Source organism: Poecilia reticulata, linkage group LG2 (genome assembly GCF_000633615.1).
Source record: "Poecilia reticulata strain Guanapo linkage group LG2, Guppy_female_1.0+MT, whole genome shotgun sequence".
Classification (NCBI taxonomy): domain Eukaryota; kingdom Metazoa; phylum Chordata; class Actinopteri; order Cyprinodontiformes; family Poeciliidae; genus Poecilia; species Poecilia reticulata.
In genome coordinates this window covers 14,808,393-14,817,516 of record NC_024332.1, presented here as the reverse complement: position 1 = coordinate 14,817,516, position 9,124 = coordinate 14,808,393, and the positions used below count along the sequence as shown (strand labels likewise).

General features: G+C 38.5%; 1 protein-coding gene across 1 annotated transcript in view; it reads right to left on the bottom strand.

Moving 5' to 3' along the window:
• The window catches only part of klf7b (Kruppel like factor 7b), an 86,655-nt gene that overhangs the window by 39,547 nt on the left and 37,984 nt on the right, over positions 1 to 9,124 (bottom strand). The window lies entirely within an intron of this gene.

The following is a 9,124-nucleotide window of genomic DNA, read 5'->3' as shown; positions in this document are numbered from 1 at the left end:
ATTTGGGCAAAAATTGGATTTCAACACTTTGGATGGAAACACTGAAAACTGATTTACTGACTATAAAAACTGAACAAAACTCCTTCAGAACAAAACCATAAACCTTCCAGGCTGCCTCAGTCAGTGGCAAAGGACGCTCAGACTGGAAGCCAAATTTAAAAAAAGAAAACAAAAATGAAACACTGTGTACACATGATTTAAGCAGGTTTTGCTGCGACTCGCTCCGTTCATCTGGTTTTTGTTCGACGTAGTGGAACAAACACTGGACTGGAAGGTCAGAGCTCCGGTTTYGCCGGTGTGCATGTGAGATGTTCCCAAAAGCAGAAGGTACAAAGGCGTTATAAGCCGCACAATGTAAAAGTACTCAAATTGATGGTCAAGTGTATAATTTGAGCAGCTTGACTTTAATGAATATCGATTTATTACATGCCTAACTACCATAGAAAATGTATTTTACAATATAAGAAATGTATTGATTTTATTATATATCGTTTCYATAGCTGATTTTTTCCCCATACYTGAAAAGATTCTGTGTTCTTCCTATATGGAGTTTGTGTRGGTTCTCTCTGGGTACTCCGGCTTCCTCCCACAATCCAACAACATCAATCGGTCGCTCTTACTTGGTGCGAGTGTGTGTGATGCACAAATGTCCTGTGTGCGTCTGTGTTGCCCAGTGACGCACTGGTGACCGGTCCGGTGTGTCCCCCCGCCTCTTGCCTAATGACTGCTGGAGATAAACACCAAGACCCCATGTGACCCTGCAAAGGACAAGTGGGTATAGACAATTTGCAGGTAATGGCCTACGCTGCTCTGGGTCAGTGTTGAAGTCAGCTGCATGTATTTCCAAGTCATACATTCTGCAGTACATTKAGATGTAAATCAAAGTAAATTGATGCGTTCAGAAACAGGACGCATCATATTTAACCTGATAAAGAGCAGCAGCGTTTGGAAATAGAGGTATTCTATCATCTCTTGCCGCATCTCTTTCCGTTCTCCACATGTGCGTGTTTGATTTAATATTTTATCTAAAATAGCTGCCAGTGACGTGGACGCTCAGTGTGTGTGTGTGTGTGTGCACGTGTGTGTGTGTTCGTGTGCGCGTTGCGTGTGTGTGTAGGTGTGTGTGTGTGTGTGTCTTTGGCCTGCTGAGGTCTATTAATAATGAATGCAGAGAGCACAGGGTTCTGGATGGAAGCGCTAAGAGCTTTTGACAGACAAAGGATGATCGAGGACAGAGCTCCACAAACAGACTGAAGTGGATCCAGCAGGAAGACGGGGGCCGGGGGCTCCRGGGGGGGCCGTCTGTGTTTACATGCAGTCTGTTATGTGACTATTACCAACATCGCCATTAGGACAATGATGAAATTAAGCCATTTACATGATTCTGCAAAGTGACACTTCCTGTTAAGTGTCGACTTCACATGTGGTTATTGCCACATAAATGCTGCTTGAGCAACACAACATTAAACAGCTTGAAAATGGATTCAGCCGGTCCATAAAAACACCCCAGTTATCAACATGAGCAGTATCATATTAAATTCAATTAGCGGCGTTTTTCTTACTTTTGATTATTATTTTTTTACGAAGTCTTTGTTTGGGGAAGGATTAATTTGYTTGCAAGAACAAGTTTTAGGAGGAGTTGCTTTTTAAACACATAAAAGCAAATGTTTGAGTTAAACACAGGCCTGGTGCATGTTGGGGGTCTGCGGTTGCACAGAACCAGTATGAACTGGTATGTCCCAGTACCGAGTCTCTTGTTGAGAATAAATAATTCTGTGTTTTCCTTCTTTTTGCTAATTGCTAAGCTAAATGAAATGACATGTTAGGAAATGCAAATGAGAGCTCGGGTTAAAGGAAATGACACACTAGGGAACGCCCTAGATAGAGGCTARCAGAGGAAGTTACCAAGTGTTGCTTGTTGCCATTTTGTCCTGCTAGCTCCTAAAGGTAGCATGAGAAATGRACCAGCTGTATTTTGGTATTAATAAATGGGATTCATGAATTCAACTCTCTGACTCTTCATCAACCTCATAAATCAAGAACGGATTAATTCTCCACACTCTCTAGAAATATAGCACAACGTTTAGATTTAGATACGTCACAGTTTTCAGTAAAACACTGTTGAGGAAAACATTTGACATGCTCTTATTCATAACTGTATGTATTTTCTTAATMATCCTCACAATAACTTGCTGGGAAAGAAACATAAAGAACAACACAATACTGAATCATTCATGATCAGCCTGACTGTGACAGCTGTCATGGTATATTTTATTCAAGTGCAAGAAAGTTTACGAGCTCTGAAAAGTGAAAGCGCCAAGAAAAGTTGCTCAAAAAAGATTCTAGTCAACAAGTGGCGAATGGTACGCAACAGAAACCTGCAGTCCTTCTTTTGTGGATATGTTATGTAAATTTTTTTTTTTTTTACCTATGTTAAGACAGGATACTCAAAGAATTAAAATTTCCATTTTCTTGAAGTACGGAGCATTAGTGTTGGCTATTGGACTGCTGAGTAATGTCGCATTGCAGTTCATATAAAATTAGCATAAAGACGGATCAAGTCACTTTTTTTGGGTCAAACCAACCAAATTAAGCATAATCAGGCGTGAAAAGAAAACTCCTGCTCATGTTCACAAGAGATGGACAAGATTTCAGAAATATTTATTTGAAAAATGAAGAGCAATATTTTGTCAAACAACAYAAAAGTGGAGGCGGCTTCCTGTGTGCTTTTGTAGCAGTGTTCTCAAGCTGGCCAACTTGTCAACAAGCTACTTCCTTTCCAACTTCAAAATAAGAGTTTCAAACATAGATTCAACAGAGTTTCGAGCAATAAATAACTCAGATTCATATCCAGAGCATCATCACAATAGCTTACATCAAAATCAAAGCARCTGGATAGTCTAAAAGATTAAATTCATCAGAGAACCAAAGTAAGCCTAAAGTATCGAAGAAACCCACAATCAGTCATCTACAAAACTGGTAACTTTTTTTCAATTCATTAGTTTKTTAATGATAAGCATAATAAAAGCTAAAATCAAAAAAATTATTTTAATCAAATCTTAGAACCGAACGGCATCATAAGATCAGGAGGGCCAACAACTTTTCCCTAAACCTCTTCTGCATGTACACAAACTCTCACTAGTGCAGAAAGCCTCCTTCTAYGCTTCTCATCTCATTCACTCCAGTCTTTTATTTTGCTTCTCTCTTTTTATCTTTCTGTATTAGAATTTGTTTATGCAGCCCCCTCAACTCCCCCCATGCAGCATTTAGCTTCAAATTATGTTTTTATCTTTGCCTTTTTTGTTCAAATAGGTCGTAATTAAAGTGCTTTGGCTTCCATAATCTGCTCTTTGAAGCTGTACCTCTTGATGGATCTCGCTCTCTCCATACAGAGGGGCTCTGATGGCTAATTAGCCACTCAAAAGAAAAAGCCAAAAAGAGTCTCTTTATTCAGTTAATTTGCTGATGCGGTTGCGTACACAGAGGGTGTGTATGTTTGTAAGAGTGAGAAGAGCATAATGACTTTTAACTGATGTGTGTGAATATGAGATGCCTCGTGTTCGAGGGCGTGTAGAAAAAAAAAGAAAAAACATCAAACAGAAGCCATTGGCAGCAGCGAGCAGCTGGCTTCGGCGCATGCGAGTCTGGAGCTTCTTGGAGAAGCTGCTTGTGACGACGCTTCTCTAGACAGCTTAAACCTAAAGCGTCGACATGCTTCTGACGTTTATTAGGCTTCCTGGCAGCAAAATATTTTGTTGACTGTAGAGATAAAAGGTGGAAAACATGCACTTATTTTGTCCATTAATTTTCCCTTTTTGTTGCCAATTTGTGGTCARGTTGCGCCTTTGCCAATTTATGTTTCCGTTTTGCACGTCTAATTGAGTTTTATCCCTCGCWACTTCCATCTACTATTTATTCATGTGCCATTTTCTTAATCGAGGGTGCATTATATAGTATAGATTATAGAATATTAGTTGAATCATTGGTTGTTTTATTGGATGTGAAACATTCGTCCATTGTGACATTTTGTTGGTTCATTTCATATCCAAAAACATTTTGAACAAAACTAACAMAACTGAATTACACAAAATGGTAAAAGGATCAAAAGGAACAACATCCACTATAACTTCTACTTTAGTTTAAATAATATTAATTATGACACTTTCTGAGTGTTAAAGTTTCATGTTTTAGGAAAGATAAACCAATTCACAGACATGTGCCTGAACAATAATGAAACGGATATAATAAAGTTTTAAAATTAAATATTAAAATATTTTCATCTTAAAATCTGTTCAGTTAAACTGAAACTTGTATTTGTGAATAACCTAGATTTATGACAATCGTATATAAACTTAAAGTACTGACCGGCTCTTTAACGCTGGTGACAGAAACCTAATGCAAGCTTCTTCAGTGAGCGAGAAGGAGAACAGGCACAAGGGGAGAGACTGAGGAGAGCGCAAAGCTTCATGTAAAGTGAGAGTCAAAACCGTTAGAGTGAGCTAAAGAAAAGGCAGCAGTACACAGAAGTATTACTTTGATGCCACAAAATGGATGGCAAATTAAAAAATTATGTATTATATAAACTTTTCTGCTGACATCTGATTTGCCTCAAGGTGTTCTGCCATCATTTTTGGATTTATTTAATTATCAAATTTATAACCATGAAATAGAAGACCTGTCTGTGAGCAGTCAAATAACTCCTTTATTGTTAATCATTTTATTTGCTGCATGGTGGATTTTWAAAATTTTTTCTGGAATTATGACACAAGTCCTTTTTATCCTTACTCTAATTCGTTCGCAAATCTCATTACCGTCCTGTTGCTTCACCCCGAACCGAGTGTATTGCAATCAGATCTTATTCTATTGAATCATAGCGCTGACCAGGAAATGGGTATAAAAATAAAATGAATCACATGAAATATCCGGTTGCTTCTAATTTACCTGTAAAATATTGGATTGCTGCCAGTGTATTGAGATTTGCATCATTTTCCAATCCTAATCCGTTTCACTTTCGTCCTCATCCTACCATGCGATGGATTTCAGACTGGTGTTACAGCAACTGTTAACAGAATAGCTATTTATTACAACAGACAGATTTATAACACTAAATGACCTTAATATGAATTCAGCCATTTTAAAAAAATGTGTTTCTATGATGTGCTCATCATTTTCACCTCTTCAAATTTCCACTAACAGGCATTCAGGACCTGGCTAGCTTGATTCAAGTCAGGCATATGGACAGCAAWGGGTTCTAACAGTGGGACCAGGAGATAGGCCCAGGATTACCACAAAGGTTTTGTATTGGGCTTTACATCTGTGAAGCACACCGTTGCCCGTCTGTCTCTGTTTCATACACGTCTCATTGTGTCCCACATTGTGGAAATGAGACCCAAAGGGAGGAGGGCGGTAAAATCCCTTTTGCCGTGTTGTGGAAATAAAATGGCATGGATGATGAGCCTGAACCTCTGCAGGCTCATGGACGGCTGCCATTCTGGACGGCTCCAGCCTCATGCCTGCACTGTGGCTGTCCCGAGGCTTTCCAGGCTGGATTATTCCTACTGGGCAGCGACCATCTCAAGCTGCCTCTGCTAACTGGCTGGTCTCTGCTTCCAAAACCAGTGAAAGATAACAATAAAACTGAAGCCYTGCAGTTTTATTTCACCTTCATCATCATCGCTTAAGTGCTTTAAACTGCTGGCGATTCTTTAACGTTCACCAACAAACCCTATTAGATCCTGGCAAACTTGGGCTCTTTTGATAAGAAACACCTGGGAGAAGGTCTTTAATATGAGGAATCAGTTTCATTCTTATCCCTAGGACCATGTGAAGTAATAATAATAATAATAATAATAAGACTGAGATCCCAATCAATTCTAGTCACCAAATTGAAGAACATTCTCTCTTTGTCAATGTTTAGGACATGTTGTAGTTGGGAATACTGGACTGTTTAAACAGTGAAGATTTTTAATGATTTCAACTAAACCCAGAAATAAACCAAGATGGCTAAATGCCTACTAACTTCTTTTGCAAAGAAAAACTAAAGCAGAGCATTGTACGATAGTCCCCAAGTCRGATTTCATCAAATATATGTTGTTTTATAYGAAACTTTATGAAAGTTGAGTCAGTCTCATTATCTGCTTAAACTGTTGAATGAACAGAAAAAAACCTGCATGGAAATCTTAGTTCATAACTTATAATACCAAAGTAATTAAAGACAGTTCAGTCTTGATAAAACTTAACTAAATTTAACAAGCAAATTAGTAAAATGATTCACATAACAAGAGTTCTGAACATAGACATTGTTTGGTCTTGACTGATTTGTAGTAAAGTGACCACATGGAAGCAATGACCTCAGAATCCGTTTTATAAATATCACATGATGCTGTTTGGTTGATCTGTCTGGACTGATGAAGATTCACTCACATATGCACTGCAAATGCTTTAAGTGGCTCCAACGGAAGATCAGCTTGACCTATTTTTTGATTAATTCACCTGGGTACTGTCTAGAGAACATCTTGCAGTGAGATTAGTGCAAAAATGAAATGTAGTTCAGTGGCAGTAGCACAAGGTACATTCACTTTACTACAAAAAATATTGCAGCATGAGTGATGTGCACAYACAGTAAATTAAAGACAATATTTGAGGTTTCACAAAATGCGCTCAAAATCTCAATGCTTTAGACCCACAAAGTGCTCATTTTCACAACACATTTGAATTTTTCTTTAGCTAAAATGTAAATCTCTGGTCATCATCAGCCACTCTCAGACCAAAGTTCAGAGAAAACAACACAAACTCAACTAATCGCTACATATCATGGATCTGCTGAGATTATGGACCTTGCGTGATTTCAAATCATGCTCCCAGGATTAAAGAACAGTGTGTGGCATACAAGTCCCAGGATTCAACTTGGTAARATAGAAAGACAGCTGGCCTCTTTTAATGTATTCAGTGTTTTAAACACCAGCACAGTTGAGCCATCGCCAGCATGTTATTACCCACATCAGGTTATTGTCTACCAGCTGCAAATTTCTATAATGCAGTAAGATATTTAGTGAAATGGATAAAAGTCCGTGTGAATTTGGAAAACAAATAAAAAGCCACATTTGTTGTTTCTAACAACATCAGACTCCCTTTTTCCAAATGACTAAAATACATTCCCTTAAGTATTTTTCTTCTCATTTATACTAATTGGTCAAAATTGCAAACATTTGTGTGATGGTGCACATAGGAGAAWCTTAATGTAGATTTTGTCAGGAAAAAAAAAGTCATTCTTTTGTCAACAAAAAGGCTRCAATCGCATAAGCCAAAAAATACTAAAAATAGCCCTAACATCACGTAATATAAGTTCATTAACTTAAGAGAGATAAATAAGTACCATCATGATACCAAGCCGAGTCGAAAAGATGCTCCAGGTTCCTCTAACGGACAGAAACGGCGTATATATCATTCCGTTATAAGTGACAGCAACACAGAAGAAGACAAAGTACAGTGATGTGACAGTGACAGAGGTGACTGTTGTTTTGAACACCTGTGTGTGTCTCTCTGTGCGTGCGTGTGTGTGTGTGCGCGCGCTCCTGGTGCGTTCAGCTCTCCTCTCACTCTGCGCTGATTGAAAACACAGCGTGATAAAACGGAGAGTCCTGGGAGGCCTGATTTGAAAAGCAGGAGGAGGCTTCAATAAAAAAGGAGGTTAATGGAGACAAGACCTGACGGAAGAATGTAGCGACACGAAAACATCCGCTCAGACTTTTATCTGGGAGATTAGTCTGGACCGGCTGGACGCGCCCYGGCGTGAGGGCGGCGGCGAGCGCGCACAGGCTTTATGTCTGTCGTCCGCCGGACTGTGAATGTTGACAACAACATGAAGGAAGGTCTTGAGGAGACGCCTGAACATAATTACTGGTCGACAGCACTAAAGTCAGTTTGATGTCGCTTTGTGTTTGCAAATGTGAAATAAAAGTTTTATAGCTGAAACTATAAAACTTTTATTTTTTTGTTTATAACTGAATCGATCCTGAAAAAAAAAAAAAACGCTCATGGTGCCTCATCTGCATCTACGATGGTAACTAGTAATTTATTAAATGCCAAAAATCAAATAATAAACCTCATTAGCATGAACAGCATACATACATTAGATGTTTAAAACCTTGGTTATGCTTCATTAAGAAAGAAGAAATCAGAAATTAATCTGAAATATCAAATTTAAATAATTTTACACTGTTGCGACTAATTTTGATTTAACGACATTTCTATTTTGAAAACTTTGAGAACATAAAATAATTTTCTTCTCGTCTATTTCTTCCAAAAATCTATCATCTGCGACCTAAAATTTTATTTGCTAAAACGTACTTACACTTATATTATTTAGATTCATTTGCACAACTGTGCTTTTGTTTGCCAGTGTTGTTTTCAACTCAATCATTTCACCTAGAAAAGTATTAAATTGTATTATATTGCTCTTATAGTTCACCAGTTTCTCACTGATTCCTTGGTATAAGCATAGACTTTACATTCTAATTTTTAAGATGCACATTTAGACCGAGCGTCTACGATGACATCATTCCTCTCCCAGATAAAGATTGTATTGCTATTCCAGAAATTAAGCATTGAAGTGTTTTTTTATTATTATTATTTTCTCAAAGCACACAGCTTATTTCTCTGCATCCAACTTGCTGAATTAAAAACCTGCTGAAGCTGGACCTGTTTCTCACATGCCACCTACAGGACTGAGTCAACACTTCATCTAAAATTAGGACTTCTAATTGGAAAGATACCAGAGAGCCAATTAGAAGTGGCGACCTCCACATGAAAAAGAAGGAAAGAGCAATTAGCCAATGAGAGGGAGACTGCAGAGGAGTGCCTGAGTGCATGAAGACAGACGGATTTGGGCTTTTATTGCTCTCACACACACACAGCTTCACCTTTGACCTCTAGCCTCAGCCAATTAAATTTTAATCAACAGTCTCTGATGGAGGAGAGCACTCAGACCCTCCTGCTGTGTAACTGCTTTCGCTCTCCCCCTTTCTTCCTGTTGTCTCTCTATTCTCTCCATCTCTTCCTGCCTTTGAGCCTTCTCACCTCCATAAACCTTCAGACAAACGCACACACACACACACACACGCAC